At 45.3% G+C, this 26,573-nt stretch overlaps 1 protein-coding gene across 4 annotated transcripts in view; it reads right to left on the bottom strand.

Moving 5' to 3' along the window:
* LOC146871132 (uncharacterized) overlaps positions 1-26,573 on the bottom strand; it is a 76,353-nt gene that overhangs the window by 46,167 nt on the left and 3,613 nt on the right. The gene's annotated exons all lie outside the window — the stretch shown is intronic.

A 26,573-nucleotide genomic window follows, 5' to 3' on the forward strand; every position in this document is an offset into this window, starting at 1 on the left:
CGCATGTTTTTAGCTCACACAGAGCAACAGTTACTAATCGCAATGACATGGGTTCACACGCACTGGGAGGCCCTTTACATAGGTTCTCTGGTATCTTTGTCCCAAAATCCAGCAGTTATTAGGGTTATCCGGTACTAGGGGGGGAATCTCTTTGGCAGTAGTTCCATGCCTGTAGGTACGAAGTGACGAAGTTATGTGTTCCAAGTGGTGCAACAGGATAAGGGAGGGTATATATATATATGTTATCTTGGTAGCAGGAGTACGAATATGTCAAAGGTTCATCCTAAAACCCAGTCTCAACCATAATGCAATGGTCAGCTTGTAGAGAGGTGTAACACGGAAATTGATCTACCAATGTTATTATTGTGAGTTCCACGCTTGAGTCAAGAGATGCTGCTGTCTTTCATCTTTGCATTCGAAAACAGCTGGTGTAATGTTTCTTTCAACTCACAGTCATAGTGGCAGCTTAGTCTATACAGGAAAGTCAGCAGCCTGAGCTGTTTTGAGACATGCGGAAGGCCTGGGGTTGTGTGTCATACTTAACATCTTTAAGGTTATTCTCCCTGTTCCACAGGGAGGCAAGGGAAAGCCCAGAGTGACATGGTCTACCGAGACTTAGCCTGGCTTGCCTCTTCTGCGACCTTTTGAAGTTCGTTTATTTATTGTATGAAGGTGACAGCGGCTGTCACAGTTGTTTGATAGGCACCAGGGCCAGATGACATTAAAGTGCATTGTGTGCTGGAAACTAAGGAGCGGGTCCATTTTAGTAAGCACAAGGAGCTGTAAATATTTGGTGTCGCTCATAGATGCCCTGTGTTGGGTGAATGATATCTGAGAGCGGTACTCCTTCTAAAAGGACATTGCCAAATAGTCAAGCCAATGGCACATCAAGTGGTTATGGTGAAAATATCGAAAGTAATTTTGTTTTGCAATAAAAAAAAATAAAAAAAAAAGTCAATACTGCTCTCTTTTATCCATTCTACGATATGGATGTGGTGACGTGAAATGTTCACCTTGGCCACGTCACGACCCCCAAGTTTAAAACTACATGTGGTGTTCCCCAGGGATCCTCTAAATGGAAACACTTTGGGGGAACAAGGTTTATCACACTAGGTCCCAGATATTGGAACCCCCTACCTCCAGAGATTAGGTCCTGCACAGACCTCATGACTTCCCGCAAACTCCTAAAACATGGCTAGTTAGACAGGTAGATGAGTAACATACCACTCTAACAGGTTTCAGAGTGGCGCCAGGAAACCAATCTGGTATGTGTGCCCTACAAATTTAGTATAACATAACAAATGTTGGTTTGGATTTCGTATTCTTTTAGGAGCAGAACATAATGTGTTTATGCATAAACTGAGAGATTTGAAATTAATTAAATAGAAGTCAACAAGTTTAACAATATTTTGGACTAATAGTTATGGTTAAAGTCGAGATAAGGTTACCTCGTTTTACAAAATCAATCTAGCATTTGCACATAGGTTCAAAATTGTTGTGGTTAGCATTAGGTTTTGAATTAGGGAAGGAGGTGCTGAGCCAATGTAATTTGAAACTGATTTGATTTCTATAAATATTAGTTCAAATTTCATGCCGTCTCCAGGAAATAAACGTTAATTTAAGTAAATTAAAATGTAGGAATGTACCGAAATATTGCAATAATATTTATCTTTTTGAGTTTATATGAACTATTGAACAACAAAGCCAGAATAAGACTCCATCATCTTATTTAATGTAACTCAAGTTGAAAGAATATTCAATAAAACCTGTATTATCTGGTTAGTTAGGATAGATCCCCAGAATGCTAGGTCATTATTGGCAGTGGAAAGGCAAAAACAAGGAGATGTTGCTGAGATATTGGTCATTTGAAGTACACAATAGGATAATATTACAATGTGAAAGGAAGCAAAAGTAGGGAGTTAATGGCCGAAATGGTAAATACGGCAGAGTTAGCTGTTTTATCGATTTTCATTGATTTGTATTAGCATGCTGTAGGGAGGCGAGATTGTCTCAACGAAACATTTGCTAATAATGCTGTCACTAGCTAAGGGTGTGGCATTAACCATTCAGAGACGGTGACATGAAGCAGCCAGGGACAGTGAGCATATGTTTTCCGTGTGCTGGGTGAGAGTTCAGAGGCTGTTGCCCCCATACTGTCTGATGTTCACAGCTTTTAAGTGCCCATCCCGTCATTAGATACCCGTGATGTCAGCTTGTGTTTATAAACGTAGGTAAGGCAGTTAACTCACTCGTTACCTTCATCTTACTTTCTTGTGCTGTAGCTGTTGGAAACACACTTCCAAGCCAGAAAGGACCCCAATTTGGCCCAATTGGAAAATCACACTAGGATTTCATGTCCATAAACGCCAATTTCATCAATGCCTTGTTACCCATGCCATATTTTCCAACATGAGAAGCAGATTTAGGTGTTGCTCTCCTCGCTCAGTCTTTCCTTGTAGCTAGGGATTTTGAAACGTTCACAAATTTCGGCCTCGAGCTGAAAGATATGTATCCTTCAGAAGCAAATCCTCAGCTGTCAGTCAGTCAGTCATATTGGCTTTTTTAGACAAAGTGGAAAATGAATCCTTCTTCGTGCTAGGATTGAAACTCTGTTTTCCGAAAATACACCCACCTTTACCTGCAGAGTACAGATTCTTCCATTGTTTATACAAGTATGTTCAAGGAATGAAGGGTATAGATGGTTTGAAGAAGCTGTAGAGCCAGAGCTATGGTTCAGCTCTGGCTCTACAATGTAGGTTTTGGATCTTCACACAATTACGTTGGGAAGATCTGCAGTGGCATCTCAAAGGAAGTTAAGAACATCATTCACGTATAAGTTGAACAGCAGTGGGGCCAAAAGACACCCTTGCTTCAATTCGCTCTTGTGAAATCTCCTTTGTTAGCCTGCTCTGGGTTTCTGAGTAAAGTTGCAAATTAGTGCTGTTTTACAGGTTAAAGATTGTGATCCATAATTTAGCCCACTAAAGCCAGCTCGCAGGGGCAGGGCATCAAGAACAGCGAAGGGAGGAAGGGGGGGCTCTGGCAGCGACGGGAGCCTCCCCAGAGCTGTGGCGGAGTTACAGGGCGATCTGGAGGCAGAAGGGTACAGTAAGGGTACCTCTGCGACAGTCGGTACAGTAAGGGTACCCCTGTTCGGCACAGTAAGGGTGCCCGAGCCAAGGTCCGGGAGCCGAAGGAGGTTCTGGGAAGACCGCGACGGCGCCCCGTTAGTCCTTCGGGTGGTTGGGGGGCCTGACCAACCGGGGGTGTGCCATAACACGCTCTGCCCCCGTTAAAAGGGGCGGGAGTATTAGACAGATCACGTGATCCAAAGGAGGATCTGAGAAGAATGTGCCGCACCGCCGGGCATCGACCCACCGTGCGTGCTGGCTCGCAAGGCGTGCGGAGCAGCGAGGGGCTGCTTGCCCTGGATCGCCCGTAAGATAACCCACTCTATTGTCATACTTATGTTGTATGAAATAAACCTGCAGCAGTTCTTCACCCATAACGAATGTGTCAGTGTAATCTTTGGGTGACGTCTGTGCATACGTGTTGAGTGGAGCGGATGACGGTGTGGTCACTATGCTGCTGCCCGCGACCCACGCAGGGGGACATCAGCAAGGCAGCCCTCTAGTGGCCACCCGTCGGAGCCTTCCCCCCCCCCCCGTTCCACCTCTCTCTAGAGGCCGCGCCTTGGGAGGGGAGGCCCCAATGGGCATTGCTGGGGGAGGCGGGCCGCTGGGCCGGGCGGGGCCAGGCCCTATATAGCCTCCCGCCCCGGTAGATCGCCGTCTGCTTTCTGCGTGCACTCCTGGCCGCGCGTGATCCCACCCTTTCCGCTTACCCTGCGTGGCGTAGGCAGCGTGCAACTGGAATGTTATAATGTTTTTTCTTGTGTTGCAGGCGGAGTTACAGGGCGATCTGGAGGCAGAAGGGTACAGTAAGGGTACCTCTGCGACAGTCGGTACAGTAAGGGTACCCCTGTTCGGCACAGTAAGGGTGCCCGAGCCAAGGTCCGGGAGCCGAAGGAGGTTCTGGGAAGACCGTGACGGCGCCCTGTTAGTCCTTCGGGCGGTTGGGGGGCCTGACCAACCGGGGGTGTGCCATAACACGCTCCGCCCCCGTTAAAAGGGGCGGGAGTATTAGACAGATCACGTGATCCAAAGGAGGATCTGAGAAAAATGTGCCGCACCGCCGGGCATCGACCCACCGTGCGTGCTGGCTCGCAAGGCGGGTGGAGCAGCTGCTTGCCCTGGATCGCCCGTAAGATAACCCACTCTATCATCATACTTATGTTGTATGAAATAAATCTGCAGCAGTTCTTCACCCATAACGAATGTGTTAGTGTAATCTTTGGGTGACGTCTGTGCATACGTGTTGAGTGGAGCGGATCCTATGGAGAGGGACCCAGTCCGCAAATCTCGCGAGTGGAGCACACCAGACTGGCTGAGTGGTGGAAGTGGCACAGCAGCGAGCAGGCACAGAAGAAAGGCCGAGCAAGCATGGCACGAGTATCTCATAGGGCCAATAAATGTTGACCGGTAGAAAAGCAGAACCTGCGAGAGTAGCAAAGCAGACAGACCTAGAGAGCAGGGCTCCTCCACTGGCAGGTATATTGAATGTGCCAAGGTGAGGAACAGTGAGCATGGCACACTTAAGAGGGGCACACCTAGTGAGTGTAGCACAGTGGGAAGACAGACCCCATGAGAGCGGAGCAGCTTGAAGCCTGGCCTACAGGAAAAGGTACCAAGAGCAGGCAGGCCTAATGCCTGTGAAAGGGCCAGATAGCATATGGAGCTTGGCATGTGGGCTTTACAGGCCTCCTGGGTGCCACACGGAGAATGAGCACGCAAGAATCGTGCCAAGGTAGCAGTAGAACCTACCAAGCGATTGCTCACCCCAACTGCCAGCCTAGCTACAGAGACATATACAAAGATGTCTGCCAAGTATGGTACGGCCAGCAGACATGCATGCAGGCAGCACATCCAGCCAGGCGTGCAGCATCCATTGGACTCACAGGGCTTCAGCCCCCCCCCCCTTCCTCCCCCGTCGTGTGTGGCAGCCCGGGATGAGACAGCTTCCCGGGCACACGCACAGCCGCACCCGAGCACTTCACAGGTCTTTAAAAGACCATTTGCATGTTAATGAGGCTTTGCTGTTGTTTCAACCCTACTAAGAGCCCCTGCAGCTCCACTCTGCCTATAGCTTAAAGATTCAGCCCCCCTCCCGAAATTTTTTCTTAACCCCCCCGAAATCTGGCTCTAGGTGCGCCACTGCATCCAGCAGGTAGGCCTAGAGAACCTGCCCGCCACAGCAGGGCGCACTCAATGGAGCCCCGCTAACAAGCAGAAGCAGTGATGGGGGGGGACTGTGTGTAGACCTAACAAGCATGAAACAGCTTGCAGACAAGCCTAGGAGTGTGGCACTGCCAGCAGACAGGCCCAGGTGAAGTAGCGAGCCAGGAGCTAGGGTAAGAAAGTGTCTCAGTGTAGATAGGCAGGCCTAGCAGGTGTGACAGAGCCAGCCTGCTGGCCTAACAATCATGGCAAGTGCGACAGGGGCAGTCAGGGCTAAATAATGAGGCACTGAAGTTAGGCAGATTAGAAACATAGGCATAATCGCAGTGGGGGGCAGGCAGAGTCAACAGGCTTGTATAGTTAGTGTGAAAAAACAGTACGGTCTAGTGAATATGGCACTGTCACTAACAGCCTAATGAATGTGTCGCAGGTGACAGGCATATCTAGTATATGTGGCACAAGCGTCAGTGAGGTCTCACCCACAGGTGCCACACTTGATGGCCAGGGCTAGCAAGGGTGGCACAAACATTTGGCAGGTATATATTTGAATACACACACAGGCACTTTCTGCATCACATGGCTATGCGTGAAATAGAGAGACAATCCTGAGTACATAGCAAACAGGCCAATAGGTATAACTTGTGTAGCATGCATCCGATCAGAGACATAACACGCATCACACATTCCCACAGACAGACTGTACAGCACACCCCTTACTGCCACACTTTAGGTGTTTTACAACAACAGTGGTGACAAAAAGCTGCCTTTTACTTGGACGGTCTCACACATATTTTCATTACCATGTGTTTATATTTCCTTCCAGCCCGGCAGGGTCTCGTGCAATAAATCCTTGTAATGGGACACTCTTTTTGAAGTTCATCAGTTATAAATTCACCAGTTATTTTAGACAGGCACTGTAGTGCTAGGCACACAAGCGGTCAGAGTAAACACCCGGCTCCAGAATAGTTTCTGAGAAAACAGGACTTCCTATTAGACAGCACCCACCGCCAATGAAAACACCCCAGAAGAAAACTAAGCATGACTCTTCTTTATATTTTCTTTCATTTTATATAGCACGAACTCGAGCCGAAGGTATCAGAGCGCATTACATGAACAGGAGCACATTCATTTTGTTAGGCGCGGGGAGATTATGTGGTTTGCCCAGAATCACAGGATGTTGAGAGTCCCTGCCAAGACTCGAACCCGCTTCCAGGTCGACCCTCGAGCCGTTAGCAGGTGGGGGCAGATAAAGGGAGCTGAGGGGACTCTTCGGGCTCTGTACCAGGGATGGCGCGGCTCTGCAGCCATTAGCCCGGCGGCTCGTCATTAACCTGGGCTATCGAGCAGGGCGACGGATCTTTAATCACAGCCTTTACAGTAATCCTTGCATCTTGATTACTTTGAGAGGGGGGGGGGGGGGGTTAGGGCCGCAGGCAAGATCCATGTATCATGAGAAATCAGGTTCCTAAGCGTCTACGGTTCACCTCTGATAGCAGTGGCAGCAAGGTCACACGGCGCGGAAGGACAAGGTGGGTGGAGCTAGAAACAGAAGCACTAAATCCTGCACGAGCTCTCAAAAGAGAATTCACTGTAATAGAATGGTCCAACATGCATGCAGATCCACGCCATGGTGTAAGGGTAAACACAGGATAGATTCATATTATGAAATATATATTTAACGAGGACAGTCTGAAAACCTGGCATAAATCCAGTCCTCCTGGGACCCAGCTGTACATCCCAGAAAGAACAAGGAAAAGGCTCTTTAATTATTTACAAATAAGACGCAATAAATAACAAGCATTGAAAATGCAATAGGCCTCGCCTTTGATTAAGTTAAAGCCATTTGCTTTGCTAATGGTATTATATAGCAAAGCAAATGGCTTTAGCTTAATAAAAGGCAAGGCCTCTTGCATTTTCAATGCTTGTTGTGGGAAATGAAGCTAACGGGAAGAGAGGAGAGGATGTGAGGTGTAAAACTGTGCCCTGGTACAGGAGAGGAGATGCTAGAGAGGAGGGTTGGACTTGGAGGTGCAGGATGAATGGCGAGGAGTGACATTGGGGAGGAAGCACACATGGGGGAGCACATCACGGAGGGAATTGGGAGGAAGCACACAAGGGTGAGCACATCACAGAGGGAATTGGGGAGGAAGCACACATGGGTGAGCACATCATGGAGGGAAGTGGGGAGTAAGCACGCGGTGAGCACATTATGGAGTGAAGTGGGAGGAAGCACACATGGGTGAGCACATCACGGAGTGAAGTGGGGAGGAAGCACACAAGGGTGAGCACATCACGGAGGGAAGTGGGAGGAAGCACACATGGGTGAGCACATCACAGAGGGAATTGGGAGGAAGCACACAAGGGTGCGCACATCACTGAGAGAATTGGGAGATAGCACACAAGGGTGAGCACATCACTGAGAGAATTGGGGAGGAAGTACACATGGGTGAGCACATCACGGAGGGAAGTGGGCAGTACGCACACATGGGTGAGCACATCACAGAGGGAAGTGGGGAGGAAGCACACAGGGTGAACACATCACGGAGGGAAGTGGGGAGGAAGTACACAGGGTGAGCACATCATGGAGTGAAGTGGAAGGAAGCACACATGGGTGAGCACATCACGGAGTGAAGTGGGGAGGAAGCACACAAGGGTGAGCACATCACGGAGAGAAGTGGGAGGAAGCACACAAGGGTGAGCACATCACAGAGAGAAGTGGGGAGGAAGCACACATGGGTGAGCACATCACGGAGGGAAGTGGGGAGGAAGCACACAGGGTGAGCACATCACGGAGGGAAGTGGGGAGGAAGCACATAAGTGTGAGCACATGACTGAGGGAAGTGGGGAGGAAGCACACAGGGAGAGCACATCACAGAGGGAAGTTGGGAGGAAGCACACAGGGTGAGCACATCATGGAGGGAAGTGCGGAGGAAGCAAACAAGGGTGAGCACATAACGGAGGGAAGTGGGGAGGAAGCACACATGGATGAGCAGATCACGGAGGGAAGTGGGGAGGAAGCACACAAGGGAGAGCACATCTTAATCTCCTTCTCCCTTGCCTACCAAAAAAAAAGCTATTGGCATTGTAAATAACAATGCCTAGTAGTTGTAGAGCGCCTCGATCGATATTGCTTTCTGGCCACTTCAGTGTGCTAGTCTATCAGGGGACTGATGAGCCGCAGGTGTGACTTCTCAGGAGGCTTAGTGTTCTTTAGTTGGTGGTTCACAGTCCCTCAAGAGCAGTAGGTGTGGTGGTTCATTGTCTGGTCAGCTGGATATAGGCTATGCCCCTTTTCCTTTATCTGCTTAAAGTTCGAGTGCTTAGAAGCAGCCTAATCGGTTAGTGTGAAGTACTACTTTGAATCTGGACATGTTTATACATTCAGAAGGCAAACCCCTTCTAGTCGTGTGCTGCTTGCTACTTTTTCCCCAAGCTAGCTACAAGCTGTGTGCCTGTTGAAAATGAGAGATGTGCTGGAGTGCTTGTCATGCCCAGGATGTGCTGAGGAGCGGGAATGTGGTTCTCTGCATAGCCCCATTTCTTTCAGTGAACTTCTAGTTCATAAATCCCCTATTGAGAAAGATTATTTGGTTGAATCCACCTCATACGACATAAGAGTAAAATGTAAAATATTGAAGACAAAATGGAAGGGAAAATATAAGCTTTCTTTAACGTACAGTTCTCCTGCACTAGTACTTTTCATTGATCCACATGCAAGCCACTCTAGTCCCGCAGATGTACGACATGTTTGACAACATTGCCTACATGTGCTCAAGAATCTAAAGGTGAAATCTGGTGAACAGCTTACACACAATCCACTCACCTTATTGGTTGAAATATGGGTTGACGTTCAAAGGGGCGGAAGGGCTATCATTTATTTTGTGAGCGATTTTCAGTTACTGGAGTTAATTAAAAAGCATCTGAATCTGTGAGGATACCAACAGGGGTCAACTGGAGTTACATTTAACTAGCTTTTTCTTATATACGGTCGCTGTCTCTGGAGAGAAGTCTGTACATTCATATACCTCACTCTATATTAGTGAAAAAATAACAGTCACTATCCTTTGAGTGGTAAATTATAATTCTATTTATCCACAACAAAGAACATAAATTAATGTAAAGGCTTAGCTTTCTTACAAATCAAATAAATATCGATTTATAATTCTAAATACAAGATTATTGAAATGCCTTAAATGCTGAAAATCATTACAAGTGGTGCTCTGCAGACGGTTTGCTAGCAGCAACATGCTTATGCTTCACCCATGGACTCTAAGACTGTCCACTCCTGCAGGGTCCGACTAGCTATGCTGTCAGACCATTCATTACTTGACACAGTTGAAAACTAATAATAATGGAACGTGCGAAGTCAATCACAGATGATAGCACGTCACCACGGCGAATCTCGCGCTCACACACCTGTCATTGCTCACACCACTGAACGCAGCGCCCTAAAACAACATATGCACCTCTGATCACTCACACACGACCCGAAAACATATCTGATATAAGCTCAAAACAAAGACAACACACATTCCACCACCACAAACCCTACACGGTGCAGCCGTGTGGATCAGCACTGCAGCGCCTCACATTAGGATTGTAAGTAAGCACTATATAAATACTGCAACACAATAGGTTGCTGCATTAGTTAACTGTACTAGGTATTTACGCAACAAGTTTCAACAAATGGCAATAAAGGCTGGGGCAGTAGTGTAAAGGGTGGAGGCATCAGTGTAACAGTTTTGTGCGTTATTGCAGTAGGTGACTCATTCGTGTAATAATAGAAGGCAACATTATGGCAGGTGTTTGGCGGTGGAGTAAACTAAAGCACTAATGCAAAGCTCCTCGCATTCCGCACCAGGTACCAAACTCCGAGGATGATGGTGCCGGTGCAGACATGGCAGCACAGGCAGCAGCTGTTGGAGTAAAAGCGAGCCCAGGGGGAGTGCATCTTCATGACCGCGTTCCGCTGCCCTCCACCAGTGTACCAAAGGAACTGGGATGTCTGACTTCGGTCACCGGGAAAAGGTGTCCCTTGTCAGCCCGGGTCCTGTCTCTCCTGGGCCGGAACCTGCGTCTCCTGAGTCCGGTACTTTCCAGGGATATGAATGCACTCTGCTGGCTGCACGTCCCCTGCCACAGCGGATCTGACAGCTGAGGTCCGGTCCTTGCTGCAGCGGCCGGTCTCAGCTTAGGTCCCGTGGGGGAGGGGGCGGACACATCACGTGACCCAAGTGCGTCCCCAGAGCCCTAGTTCAGAACCTTCCATGACGTCATAAGGCCGCCTGCAGCATCTCAACGATAGGTGGCGCTGTGCCAGATAGACACAGCACCCATGCCTGAATACAGAGTTGAGCCAGCTCTCCCGTTTTAACTCCTCAGGCGCTGTCCACACAGACACAACAGAAACTATCATTAAACAAACCAACTTTTCTGTTGCACTGTCAAACTATAGTCTGAGCTCGCCAAATGGTAGGGGTTTTGTTCATAACTTTTAACACAATTTACTTACTCAGACATGCGTGGAAAGAGGACAAGCCCGCGAGTGGTGCGCGTGCACGCACCACTCCGAGCCATGGCCTATTGGTGTCTATTACGCGCACCAAACGCGTAATAGACACCAATAGGCCATGGGCGGAGCAATGCGCCCGCCTCGGGCCAATTGCGTTCAGTCTTTTAGAATAAGACGCACGCGAAGGCCAATGGGGTAGCTCAAAAAGAAACGCACACGCATGAGCGTGTGCGATTCCTAGGTCAGCTTAGATTCCCCGTTTTTCACCTACTAAATGTATCGCGCTGCGCGAGCACGGCTCTGCAGTGCAACGCTAGGCGCAAGACTTAAAAACGGTATGCAAAAAGATAAATGAAAAGTTTCCTTTTGATTTTTTTAAAAGCAGGCAATAGTCCAGGGGACCACTGCCTGCTCTTAAAAAATGTTATGCTCCCATTCACAAAGGAAAAGGGCCCCCCTGGGGTCCCCATACTGTTTGCAAATGAGTTGCCTGTGAATGTTTTGTGACCACATTCCAGGTCACAAAATACTCCTACATACCAGTGTGACTCGCTATTAGGAAGGAATATATGATGTTACAAAGCATGCTATTACAACACATGCTTTTACAACGCGGTCTTTACATCGCAACTACCATTACATTGCATGATTTTACAACGCATGCCATTACAACACATTTTTAAAAACTACCATTACAGCGCAATCCATTACAACGCATACCATGACAGCCAGTCGCGGCTCCTCGAGGGAGTGCTGAGGGGCAGTGGGGTGGGGTGGGGGAGGGGCAACTCCTGCATACGGCCGACCGGAGTTAAGTACATAAATAAATAAATAAAACAAATTACATTCTGCACGCTGCAACGCAAATGGCGTTGCAGCGCACACAATGTAATTTGTTTTATTTATTTATTTATGTACTCAACTCCGGTCGGCCGTATGCCGGAGCTTACTACCCCCACCCTGCCCCTCCCCTCCCCCGCCCCATCGCCCGCAGCGCTCCCTCGAGGAGCTGCGACTGATTACAGCGCATGCCATTACAATGCATAATACTTTTAGGGCAACAGTAGGGTAAGTGTTGGATAGTGTAAGGGAAACAATTACTATTCCTATGTACTCCAAAACCCATACCCACCCTTAATCTAAAAAAAATCTCCATTACTTATCTTTTAATGCGTTGCAGTGGCATGCGTTGTAGTGACATGCATTGTAATGGCATGTGATGTAAAGGAAGTTGTGTTTTAACAGTTGTGTTGTAAAGGAAGGGCGTTGTAATGACTGCGTAGTAATGGATGTTTCCCTTAGGAAGGGACGCCCTTGGCACACCCTTTCCAAATAGTGACTCGCAAACCCAGTTTGAGATTCGGTAATAGCTTACTGAATCGCAAATGGGGCTTTGTACATTTCGAAATGCTTTTATCAGGTCGCAAATGGTCCGATTCTGCGAACCGGCCGTTTGTGAGCTGAAATAAAGCTTCACACATCTGGCCCCAGATTCTTCTCTATGCCGCCATGGCCTATGACGTTTGTCAGAATATGAGATCCTTCCCCCATTCTAAGTCATTCTAACCTTTTTCCTCAACAGTTCGAGTGTTGAAAAAGCAAAAATGTTCTGCAAGTCGCAAGGCAGTGATAAGATAGACATACGTGCACAAAACCTTTCCAGTACATTTCTTTTCTCACTAGTCAGGTTCCATTTTCCATAATGTCCCAGTTTGGAATATGACTGCATCTGTCCAGAGACTGTATCTCATGGAAGTAAATAATCCCATAAATTTGCACTGTGTCGCTGTGCTATTAAGATGGGGGACTGCAGATGCACACTGTCTCACATGACCTGAATGAGACGTCCTTTGTGCAGCCCTGCACGCTGTGCTCAAATAAAGCTATAATAATGAATTTGACCACCTAAAGTGAAGTAGCACTAAACCAGCTGGGGACCAGCCTAAAGGTCTTCATTGCAGCCAGGTATGGCATTAACTGGACAGAAAGAATGACCTGTCCACCCATGCATACTGACCAAGGGAGATATGATTCTGCAATGAGATTAGTATTTACGAATTAACATCATGATCTAGGAGACTTGTAAAGCAGAGCTCTGGCTCATGACAGCACTGTGCCCAGCAACATTGGGTAAATGCTGCACAGTACCATACTGCCCATGCCATGTCCCTTTCAAGCTGAGTACGCAGAACAAACATAAGGAGCTCAAGACTACTCCCAGTGGCCAATAACCACTCGACTAACCTTGGGTTCCATAGCAGTGTGTGGCCCGCATAAAGTGCGTCAATGCCTTGTTACGGGTAGTATGCACTATATAAATGCAATTACAATAAATACAATAGGGGCTATGATATATTGTTTCCTGTAGCCACACACACTGAAACTAAAGAGATGCATATATTATGTTGTGCTTAGTCAGTGCAATCCTACAATGGAAGTCTTCAATTTTATGATCTCATAGATAGTGCTTCACAAATCTAGATGCCCTTCCACTTGTTCTCTGACTTATCTTTGATCGGAGTGGCCAGAGTCATGTTTTGTCAATAAAGTCGAAAAGATTATCACTGTATAGATATAGTTTGGTCAGAGTTTCCATAGTAAGAGGGTAATTGCTTTGCTGATAACTTTGACACTGTTTGACAAATCTTCACAAAACATTCCAAAAACAAAGTTCATCCGCCTGAGCTCCTTCTTGGAAAGTTTTGGGGTGATCTGTCAAGCAGGGACCAAGAAAAAGAGCGGTCCCAAAATGTGTTTTCCCATGCAATTTCCTATAGGAATTTTGTGAAGCAATTTTAAAAAGCTGCAAAAATTTGGCAGAAACATGTGTCTTTACTCGGAAAACATGCTTTTTGTGATTTGATTTAAATCTGCTCAGCTCTTGTAAAGAAATTGAGCTTCAAAATATAGAGATATGTGGTCAGTTGGTCCCGTGGGAGAACAGCAGTAACCCCACAGGACAGCAAAAAAACTAAGCACTCTTATTGGCTGAGAGGACATTTTTCTCCTCTGTCTCTTTGGTCCTATTTAATCTAATTGGCTGACCGCAGCATGAAGAGAAATATTTAGGCTGCCTTTCTTATTCTTGTGTTTTGTAAGAACAAGGACATATAAGGATGCACGGTAGAGGTGCCCTTGGGGAAGGGGTGCTCCTTGGGCCAATTTGTTTTTCATACAATTAATCCTGAGGTACTTTGATGGAACCCAGCGAGCCTTTCGTGAGATCCCAAGGCTCCTGTGTGGTCCAGCGCAATCATGAAAGCTTTAAAAAGTAAAGCTTGCACCGTTGGCCAAAGGACTCTGGCACTGGTTAGCAGTGGTAAAGTGCACAAAGTGCTTGTGCATACTGGCTAAAACATGGTAAAACCCTGATTGGTATAGCGTGTAGTGGAGGCAGCGTTTTAGATACATACATTGTTATGTTAGCATAAGCGCGTTAGATGTTAGAAACGCCATCTTGCCACTTTTGCTGCTTTTGCACACAACACTGCAGAGACATGTTATTATTTGAAAACTGCTTGCTTGCCTTTTCTTCACATGGGAACTGTCTGTTGTTCACATCTCTAGACGTACACTGCGACCTTGGTCTGAACATTGGGTGCAGAAACAGTCTGAGCCACCAAACAATGTATGTTTTTGAGTTCAGGATTGATCGGCCCACGCTCTAGCCATAACACGCACACAGCTGCAAATACCTGAAAGTCGAGAGCCTTTAATATTGCAGCTTGCATGCACTACACACACATTCTGGAGAAGAACTTTTCCAGACGCAGAGCAAAGCTGATCCTGTGATGTGATTCACCTAAGCTGATATTTACGGTATGGGGTTCCCCATTCAAGCCTAGAGACCTTCTATTAGTATAATAATACTAGCTCACTAGTGAAGGGAGGGTGGTTGTATTCCACGGTCATTTGCAATATGATTTCTCCCTTCATTTTCTATGGTATTGTAACAATGCTGATGGTTTTAATTTTAATCATTTGTCTGCTTATGTTAGCCAAAGTACTGCATCTTAGGACACGTAGTTTATAAAATAAACATTTTAAACTTTACCGTGTCTCTGATTACTCTTGTTGTGGACTGATATGAGAATAATAACGAACAGGTATTTCTGATTCCCACCATTCCTGAGAATACACTAAGTCGCTTGTTCTGGGTTGTCTATACATTGGGACCTCCGAGAGAATACGGATAACGAATGGGACACTGATGCTAGTCGGATTGGGGTTCTGGGTACTGAGGTGAGTTTTTGGTACACCACAATTCATTGAGGTCCTGGTTTCCTGCGCATAGTTCTGTGCATGAGCAGGATCCCTGCAACAAGCGGATTTACTTATTTTTTAAGTTCAAAAGAAAAATTTTATTAAGAAGAATAAAGGTGTCAACACAAAAGTCATAACCATAAATTCATGTCAGTACAGTACAATAGGTTGCACTACACAAAACCAAATCGGACTTGTGGATAAGAAATAAACAAATAATACATAAACAATCAATCATAGAAGTACTAGAATTATAAATAATCTGGGAACGCACAGGGAAATCAAGGAGGTTTCAGGACTTCCTGCTGAGATGGTTTTAACTGGGAACATCGTTTGGCACATGCATCAAGGTAAAGTGTAACAGGGGACCAGAGATCCAACCGCTTCGCTGCCGCCTGTATAGGACATACAAAGGAAGTGTCCAACCTGTGGTTGTTATATATTAATGGGGTAACCCGGTAGACCACTGGACTCGGGTATAACTAGGTACACAAAAAACTGTCACAGTGGAAACACATTTAGAAATGTAAAAAAGCCATACATCTGTTAGCAATACAAACAAATTTTACGACAACACCTGTTACTTGCATGTATGCACATTATTTAATGTCTAGTTTCTCAGTCCAACAAAAGGATCAGTAATTCAACACAGCGCCAAAAGCATCACAATATCAACATTTTCAAAAGTATCTTGGTGTAAGGTACGTGATAAGTGCAGGATTTTAGGGATTAGTGCAGGGCGTAGTGAGGGAGGGAGGTTGTGAAAGATTTAGGAACATCCACAATTCAATTGAAGAACCTGACCTGCCAGTTAAATGGCCACAAAACTTAAATTAGATAACACAGACTAAGACAGCAGTTGTACATTCACTGACAATCTCCTGTGTTGATTGAGGAAATGAAAAAGTCGACGTTTCGACCCCTGTTAGAGCCAGCAAATTGGTTTGCTTGGGGTTGGGGTCTTCATCAGGACCGGGGGAAGGGCTTACACCTGGGGGCAAAAGGTCAAAAATAAAGAACCGTGAGGTGTGTCTATGGAGGACCATTACAGTTAAGAGAGAACAAATGTGAAAAATAATTACCAGCATCAGCAGCAAATGTCACGCTGGAAAAATTGGGAAGGGGCCAGTCAGTGCTCCTAGGAGGAAGGAAAAGAGACGAGGAATACTAAAACCATACTTAAAAATCGGGTGTCAGTAAAACCTAAGTGACCAGAAATACTCACCCAAGGTGTAGTATTCCAATGCTCGAAAAATGAGACAAGGGAAGGCTGAATGTATCAGCATAAACACTCATCCAATGGTGTTAGAAGCTGGAAAGAAAGGGGGGGATGGCGTTAATGATCTCCCACACTCCAAACCCGTTGTGAAACAAAGCGCATATAAGGTTACTAACCCTGAATATATTGCGCGGGAAACATGCGAAGCAAAATTAAGTATCAGCGCATTCATGGTACGTCTGCAAACTATGGCGGGGCGTACAGAAGTGTAGGGAATCCCAAATACAATGAAAAAGTGGCAAGACTCACTCGTAACATAGCATTGGGGGAAAGGACCACTGAGTACTTGGGCTGCAACATACCTCGAGGGCCGCGCCGTGGAAACTGACAGCTAACCCTGGGTGTCGTCACAGGACTAAACAAATACGGGCCAATCGCGCGCACAACCAATAGGTCGCGCCTTGATTGGTAGGCTTGGGGGTGTGTCAGGTCACGTGTTCATGTGCGAACCCGGCCAAGGGTCTGGAAGTTTAACGAGAGACGGAGAGAAGCGAAACCACCGCAGCTGCAAGCGATAACATACCTCGAGGGCCGCGTAAGTCGGTCTGACAGCTAGCCCTGAGCCGCGTCACCCGATCAAATATATATCGATCAGACGCGTCCTGATTGGTGGAGGATAAAGGGTGTGTAATGATAGCTAAGCTGATGTCAGCTCGTCTAAAGCAGGGACCATTTGCTGGTTCTTGATTCATGATCACAGTATTAAAAAGCAATACATTAATATGGTTACATCAGTAGATGATACGGAAAACAACCACAACATTTGACATGACATATATATCCTTGGTTAACGCTCAAATAGCATACGAAATAGCACAGGTGATTGGTAACACTCAACGGCACCACAGCAGAGGTGTATTCATATAAACACTGCAAATACCCAATGTGATGGGGTTCACCAAGACTTATACTAGACAATTGCAATTGCAGGGGTGTGTCCCATGCTGGATTAGATGTTTAACCATTGTTTATTAATGATATTTGGGTAAAAGTTGCGTCAAGTTCATTCAGGCCACATGTGACAGAGTCAAAACGGTCCATCCACTTACACTCCCTGATGTTTAGGATTGAAACGAGGTCACCACCCCTAACACCCAGTGTTATGGCTTCAATTACCAGCCATCTAAGCGATTCAGGGGAATGGTTGCATGTTTTGAAATGGTCAACCATGGGTGCACCAGGTGTGTTACATCTAATCCTGCTGCAGTGTTGCAATATCCTGCATTTCACTTTCTGGGTGGTCTGGCCTATATAGATCTTGTTACATGGGCAGACTATCACATAGATAACATTCTTAGTATTGCAATTGGTGAGCGTCTTTAAATCCACCGTGCAGTTGTTATGTTGGAACGTCTTTGTTTCAAGAGTCAAATTGCAGGCTTTGCACTGTCCACATTTCACATGACCCGTGGGGGCCGGAAGATGCCAAAGCGATTCAATTGTTGGTCTAGGTTGTGTTTCCAAAAGTGATTTCACCACATGATCGCGGACATTTTTGCCTTTTTTGAAGGCATGCATTGGGGGTTCAGTGAGCTGAAGTTCTGCTGCCACCAGGTGCCAATGTTTGTTGACAATTTTGCGGATATCATTACTCCTGGTGTTAAAGGTCGTAACACATATAAGTCTGTTGGGATCATCCATCCGTGCTTTGGGGGTAAGGAGGAGGTCTCTATGATTGTACCAGGCTCTCTTGCGGGCCCTCTTGACAAGCCTCCGAGGGTAGCCGCGTTCAATCAGTCTGAGGATGAGGTCATCGGATTCCGTGAAAAAATCGTCTTTTCTGGAACAGTTCCTCCTGATCCTCAGAAACTGTCCGAAGGGGAGGTTATCACGTAGTCCTCTCGGGTGGTGACTTCCATACCTCAATAGGGTGTTTCTTTCCGTAGTTTTTCGGAACAGGGTTGTGTACAGACAGTCGTCCATAACCTTGATAGTGATATCAAGGAAATCGATACTGGACTTGTCCTTGGTCATGGTAAACCGAATGTCTGCCGATCTATCATTCAACCAAAGAAAGAACTCATCAAGATCCTGGTCGTTGCCCGTCCAAATCATCAGGACATCGTCGATATATCGTTTCCAATATTTGACTCTTTGCCTGAATGGGTTGGTGATATTACTGACAAAAGTCTGTTCGAAGTTGTCCATATACAAAATGGCCAGATCTGGGGCAAAGCTGGCACCCATCGCCACGCCTTTCGTTTGCATGAAGAAGTCATTTTGGAAGAAGAAGAAATTCTGCGTCATTGCTATGTTGAGCAATTTGATGATAAAATCAGAGGGGACTTGCACTGGTTGACTTCTTGTCTCTAAACATTTCAAAATCACCTCCAGAGCATGTTGTTGAGGGATACTTGTGTATAAAGACACAATGTCCATTGTCACTAGAATCTGGGTGGTTGGATCGAAGGGCATCCCATCAATCAGATTAATAACTTGCATCGTGTCCCGCAGGTAAGAATCTGTTTTCTCTGCCAAGGGCTTCAAGAAGAAATCGATGTATTTACACAGGGGCTCGAGGATTGAGCCACACCCCGAGACTATGGGGCGGCCGGGCGGTCTTTCCAAATTTTTATGTACCTTAGGTAAGGTATAGATTGTCGGAAGACGCGGCTGGGGTTGATTCAGAAACTGAAACTCCAGGTTTGAGAGGAAGCCTTGGGCAAGGCCTTCTTGGGTTATTCGAAGGATCATGGTGCTGATCTTTTTCGTGGGATTTATGTTGAGTCTGGTATAGCTAATGCCATCATTCAATTGGGAGTAAAGTTCTTCTTTATAGTTATCCACGTTCTGTAGTACGATGGCTCCTCCCTTGTCAGCGGGTTTGATGACAATAGAACGGTTATTCCTCAAATCGCCCAAGGCCTTCCGTTCAGCTGAGGTGACATTATGTTTGACATACTTTCTAGTGGAGCATACTCCAAGCGCCTCCTTTAGTACAGTACTCTCGTAGGTTAAAATCCGATGTGAAACCATCTGAGAGGTAGGTGTAAATGTCGATGGAGTGCGTAGTCCAGTACACGATGTGGTTGTACTCACAGGGGCCTGACGAAAGAAATAGCGTAACCGTATCTTTCGAAAAAACCGGTACAGCTCAGTCTGCAGGTTAAATTTATTGGGATAGGTTGTAGGGACATATGATAGACCTTTACTGAGAATCCGATGTTCATCTGCGGTAAGTATATGATCCGACAGGTTCATAATGGGGTCTTTGGATGTGCCTACCAACGATAGACTCGACGTCTCGTTTGAATTTCCCCATGTTGTTCCTGAGGGAAGTGTACCTGCTTCTGGGCAGTGTTCATGCCCTGTTGTTGAGCTCTGTCCCAGCCCTGGATTTGTTGCAGGCGGCCGCGTCCGCGTCCGCGTCCCCTGTTCCAGTTCCAATTCGTATTCCTTCCCCTGGGTGGACGCCATTGTCGGTCTTCTAAAAAAGCCGGTCCAGAGGGTGGGTAGTAGGTAGTATCCTGAGGTTGGTACCCTGTGTAGCTCCCTGCTTGTTCTCCCTCACTGCCTGTGGAGCCAGACGACTCCGAGAAATTCGTGAATCTACGGGAGCCTCGATAACCCCCTCTCCCTCTGTTGAAGAAACGGCCTTGTTGGTCTTGTTTATAATAGTCTTCCTGTAGGTATGGGTAGGTCACTTTTTTATCATAAAAACGGACGTCTTTAGATAGTTTATCCAATTTCTTGGTTTGTGTATTCACATCAAACTCCTTGATGGTTTTCTCAAGGCGTTCAAGAGCCTCCTTAGCATTGGTTAGAGCATTGTCTGTAGAAATGTCCCGCTTTAAATCAGCAATCTCCTTCATCAACACTTCCACCTGTTCAAGGGCAGTCTCCACTCCAAGGACCATCCAGTGGCGCGAACAGTTGTTGGCCACGAAGCTGAATCCCTCCTTGAACTTTGGTTGGTCTACAAAGATTGCTGGTTCGTTTTTAACCTGTAGCCCAACCGGTATGACATTCGATTGTAAGTACTTGGTTAGAAAATGGCCGTGCAGCCTTGTGCGGTGGCAGCAGAACTTCAGCTCACTGAACCCCCAATGCATGCCTTCAAAAAAGGCAAAAATGTCCGCGATCATGTGGTGAAATCACTTTTGGAAACACAACCTAGACCAACAATTGAATCGCTTTGGCATCTTCCGGCCCCCACGGGTCATGTGAAATGTGGACAGTGCAAAGCCTGCAATTTGACTCTTGAAACAAAGACGTTCCAACATAACAACTGCACGGTGGATTTAAAGACGCTCACCAATTGCAATACTAAGAATGTTATCTATGTGATAGTCTGCCCATGTAACAAGATCTATATAGGCCAGACCACCCAGAAAGTGAAATGCAGGATATTGCAACACTGCAGCAGGATTAGATGTAACACACCTGGTGCACCCATGGTTGACCATTTCAAAACATGCAACCATTCCCCTGAATCGCTTAGATGGCTGGTAATTGAAGCCATAACACTGGGTGTTAGGGGTGGTGACCTCGTTTCAATCCTAAACATCAGGGAGTGTAAGTGGATGGACCGTTTTGACTCTGTCACATGTGGCCTGAATGAACTTGACGCAACTTTTACCCAAATATCATTAATAAACAATGGTTAAACATCTAATCCAGCATGGGACACACCCCTGCAATTGCAATTGTCTAGTATAAGTCTTGGTGAACCCCATCACATTGGGTATTTGCAGTGTTTATATGAATACACCTCTGCTGTGGTGCCGTTGAGTGTTACCAATCACCTGTGCTATTTCGTATGCTATTTGAGCGTTAACCAAGGATATATATGTCATGTCAAATGTTGTGGTTGTTTTCCGTATCATCTACTGATGTAACCATATTAATGTATTGCTTTTTAATACTGTGATCATGAATCAAGAACCAGCAAATGGTCCCTGCTTTAGACGAGCTGACATCAGCTTAGCTATCATTACACACCCTTTATCCTCCACCAATCAGGACGCGTCTGATCGATATATATTTGATCGGGTGACGCGGCTCAGGGCTAGCTGTCAGACCGACTTACGCGGCCCTCGAGGTATGTTATCGCTTGCAGCTGCGGTGGTTTCGCTTCTCTCCGTCTCTCGTTAAACTTCCAGACCCTTGGCCGGGTTCGCACATGAACACGTGACCTGACACACCCCCAAGCCTACCAATCAAGGCGCGACCTATTGGTTGTGCGCGCGATTGGCCCGTATTTGTTTAGTCCTGTGACGACACCCAGGGTTAGCTGTCAGTTTCCACGGCGCGGCCCTCGAGGTATGTTGCAGCCCAAGTACTCAGTGGTCCTTTCCCCAATGCTATGTTACGAGTGAGTCTTGCCACTTTTTCATTGTATTTGGGATTCCCTACACTTCTGTACGCCCCGCCATAGTTTGCAGACGTACCATGAATGCGCTGATACTTAATTTTGCTTCGCATGTTTCCCGCGCAATATATTCAGGGTTAGTAACCTTATATGCGCTTTGTTTCACAACGGGTTTGGAGTGTGGGAGATCATTAACGCCATCCCCCCCTTTCTTTCCAGCTTCTAACACCATTGGATGAGTGTTTATGCTGATACATTCAGCCTTCCCTTGTCTCATTTTTCGAGCATTGGAATACTACACCTTGGGTGAGTATTTCTGGTCACTTAGGTTTTACTGACACCCGATTTTTAAGTATGGTTTTAGTATTCCTCGTCTCTTTTCCTTCCTCCTAGGAGCACTGACTGGCCCCTTCCCAATTTTTCCAGCGTGACATTTGCTGCTGATGCTGGTAATTATTTTTCACATTTGTTCTCTCTTAACTGTAATGGTCCTCCATAGACACACCTCACGGTTCTTTATTTTTGACCTTTTGCCCCCAGGTGTAAGCCCTTCCCCCGGTCCTGATGAAGACCCCAACCCCAAGCAAACCAATTTGCTGGCTCTAACAGGGGTCGAAACGTCGACTTTTTCATTTCCTCAATCAACACAGGAGATTGTCAGTGAATGTACAACTGCTGTCTTAGTCTGTGTTATCTAATTTAAGTTTTGTGGCCATTTAACTGGCAGGTCAGGTTCTTCAATTGAATTGTGGATGTTCCTAAATCTTTCACAACCTCCCTCCCTCACTACGCCCTGCACTAATCCCTAAAATCCTGCACTTATCACGTACCTTACACCAAGATACTTTTGAAAATGTTGATATTGTGATGCTTTTGGCGCTGTGTTGAATTACTGATCCTTTTGTTGGACTGAGAAACTAGACATTAAATAATGTGCATACATGCAAGTAACAGGTGTTGTCGTAAAATTTGTTTGTATTGCTAACAGATGTATGGCTTTTTTACATTTCTAAATGTGTTTCAACCTGTGGTTGTGGCAAACAGCATACCACCATGCCTTATAAGAAATTTTTGCAAAATCCTTCCAGTTCACAGTGATTTGCTGAAAGGCAGTCGCTAGTAACAAATCAATAATTTTAACATTAACTGTAACATTTCCCCAGCAAGGTGCAAGACTCCCTAAGAAAACATGGGTAATGGAGAATGAGAATTTCATACCAAAAATTAGATTAATTTGGGTCCAAACTTGTTTCCAAAAACTATCTACTAATGGACATAAAAATAACATATGCAATAAGTCAGCATTTGGAGAAGAGCATGTCCAGCAAACATCCGAAGTAGTCGGAAACCTGCTGTGCAAAACTCTCGGAGTAAGCAAAAGTCGATTATACACAAAAAACAACGTTTGTGTTATACTAGCTGCCCTGGAGGATTTGTGCAGTTTAATCCATAAGTTGTTCCATAAAGCTACTGGCCACGAGAGTTGAAAATCACACTCCCATGCTTCTTCTGTTTTAGATTTCTGCCTGATATTATCTTTTCCTGGTAATGTTTTGTATATAATGGAGGCTGTGGGTTTAGTTTTAAGCAGGGTAAAAAGTTGTGAAAAAGGGGTCTGGGGAGTAGGAGCATTGGATGTAGCAGATAATCGAACATATTTATCCATCACAGCCAACTTAAGTAGATTATATTTATGTGTAAATGAAGCAGGTAAATTGAATACTTGTCTAAGTGAGGAAAAAGATAAAAAGTTTGAGTGTGAAAATAACTGCTTTATCCATATTAAACCTTTCCGTCGCCAGGCCTTCCAATAAAATGGTTTATTGCGGATAACCAAATCCTTGTTGTGCCAGATTGTTGAATTCAAGAAATGGTCCAAAGTGTTGGGGGAAGGAGGAAGCGTAGAAGCCAAAAGTTTAGAAGTCAACTTCAGTATAGGAGTGGACACAACCTGCGGTTTACGTGAAAAAGACAGGTACTCAGAGAAAGAGAAAGGAGATAAAAAAAGCCGTTCAATTGTGATCCATAAGGGGTCATTCTCCGAGGGGTCAAGCAGCCAGAGAGAAGCTTGACGTAGGAGAAAAGCTTTTTGGTAGACCTGAAAATCGGGAAAATTAACTCCACCTTCAGTTTTAGGACGTACTAGTTTGGACATAGACATTCGAGATCTCTTCGAGTTCCAGAAAAATGAGGAAAGGGTGGAATTGATCCTCTTAAAAAATTTAGCAGGAATGGGAACTGGAATGTTAGAGATGGTGTATAGTACAATAGGTGATAACATCATCTTTATAGTATCCAGGCGACCCCACCACGATAGGTAAAGAGGATGCCATTTAGCCGCCAGATCAGCAATTTTCTGTATACACCTATTCATGCATAGCGTCACCGTGTCCGATATTGAAGAGGTAACATGCAAGCCAAGGTATTTAATATGGGAGGGGCTCCATGTGAAATTTGAGGCATTAAAATCCACCTTAAAAGTGTACTTGGTCAGGGGAAGGATCTCACATTTATCATTGTTTAACTTATAGCCAGATATTTCAGAGTAAGCTTGTACCTCCGCCAGAAAGGCAGGAATAGAGTCATTAGGATTAGACATAAAAAGTAAGATGTCATCCGCATAAGCAGCTAACTTAATGTGAGAATTTTTTGTTTGAAAACCGTGTAAATTCGGATTTTGACGTAGTTTAGAGAGAAATGGCTCCAAAGCTAAATTAAAGAGGAAAGGAGAAAGAGGGCAACCTTGACGCACTCCTCTACTCAAGTCGAAGAACGAGGAAATCAAGCCATTGGCGCAGATAGCCGCACGTGGATTTGAGTATAGAAGAGAAATCAAAGATATAAATTTAGACCCAAAACCAAACGATCTGAGAGTATAGAACAAATAGGTCCACTCAACCCTGTCAAATGCTTTCTCAGCATCGAGTGCGATTGCCGCGAGAAAGTGTTTAAAGTGTGAAGATTTAGAAAGAACATTAAAAAGGAGTCTTGTGTTATCAGTTATAAACCTACCCTTGACAAAACCAGATTGTTCCTTCCCTAATAAATCAGGCAAGTAAGAATCAAGTCGTATGGCTAAAGCTTTAGAGAAAATTTTATAATCGATATTTACCAGGGAAATGGGTCTATAGATTTACAATACCTATGATCTTTACCTTCTTTGGGTATGAGACAGATGTGTGCTTCTGAGAAAGACCCTGAGGAACTACCTAATTTACTAAATAGATTTATTAGAGAATGTAATTTGGGCAATATGAGTTTGGAGAAGTGCTGATAAAATTCTACTGTGAACCCGTCAGGTCCTGGTGCCTTATCTTTTTTAAGTTGCTGAAGGGCATTTGACAGTTCTTGCTGTGTCAAATCTGACTCCAGGAGGGCCAGATCCGGCAAAGCGCGAGGAGATCTTTGGAGATTCGAGAAAAAATGGGATAAGGAATGATCAGAGGGCTGTGACTCCGAGGTGTAGAGAGACTTATAAAACCGAGAAAATTCGTGCAAAATATCAGCATCTTTGAACTTTAGGTCCGAGCAGTCATCATAAATAGATTCAATGGTAAGTTTATTATGTTTAACTTTTAAATAATTAGCCAATATTTTTCCCGCTTTGTTTTTACCCCCATAAAATTTGGCGCTGGATTTTAACAAATATAGTGAAGCGTCCTCTGTTGATTTCTTGTTAAATTGCAATTTGGCATTGATGAGAGCTGTGAGAGACTGCTTCGAGTGTGAGGTGTAAAAAGAGTGCTCCAATTTTTTTATGTCCTGTAGAAGGTCCTTAGTGAGTTTACGGGAGATTTTCCGCCTCTTAGCAACAAAGTCATTAATAAAACCCCTCGCTGAGGCTTTAAAAGTGTCCCATACAGTTGAGAGGGGCATGGAAGGGATTTGATTCAACACAAAAAACTCCTCAAAGAAGGTGGTAAAAGAGGCAGTGAATTTTGGATTCAAAAGGAGGGCATTATTGAAACGCAACCTTTTGGGGCCCGTGGCCTTAGGTAAAATCTCGAGACCAATTGAAACATGGGCATGGTCTGATAATAAAATAGGGCCAATCTTCGCATGTGTGAGGGTTTGCGAGATGGAATGGGAAACAAAAACGTAATCAATTCTTGATTGAGTTTGGTGTGATGGGGAATAAAAAGTATACTCTCTGGTAACCGGATTACAGAGACGCCAAGCGTCCAAAAGCTTGTACTGGGATATGGTTCTTAAAAATGATTTCTGGGATTTATTAGGAATGTAGAAAACTCTAGATTTCCTGTCTATAAACGGGTCAAAGATCTGGTTACAGTCGCCAGCTAAAATGAAATTGTTCCTACATGTAGAGAGCAATCTGTCTAGCCAGCGTGGACCAAAAGGAGGGTTCGCCACACGTAGGGGCGTAAACGTTAAAAAGAGACACAGGAACTCCCTTCAAGGACAATTTAACATTCAACCATCTTCCATGTACATCCGAATCTTGAGACAATAGTAAAAACGGGAGGGACTTACGACAGAGAATCATCACTCCGTTCCGTTTACCATTACCTGGAGAAAAGAAAACTTCCCCTACCCAACCTCTTTTCAACTTTAATGATTCAACGTCAGAGAGGTGAGTTTCCTGTAAAAAAACAATATCCGCATCCAGCTTGGCTAAGTGCGTCAAAATTCTTTGCCGTTTGATGGGAGAATTAAAGCCCTTAACGTTCCATGTAATCAATTTCAAAGGCATAAATATTCAAAGACAAAACATAATGCAACCATAAAGCAAAAGTCCAATTCAAAACAAGAACATTGTAGGATAAAAAGAAGATAGAGCAAAGAGGAAACGAATTGTGCAGTGACTCAGTTAGAGTGAGAAGATGAATCAACTAGCCAGAACAGTAAAGGTTGGTCAGAGGTCATGACAAGAAGAAGTGGAAGCCAAATGGA

Source organism: Triturus cristatus, chromosome 1_1 (assembly GCF_964204655.1).
Source record: "Triturus cristatus chromosome 1_1, aTriCri1.1, whole genome shotgun sequence".
In the NCBI taxonomy this organism is placed as follows: domain Eukaryota; kingdom Metazoa; phylum Chordata; class Amphibia; order Caudata; family Salamandridae; genus Triturus; species Triturus cristatus.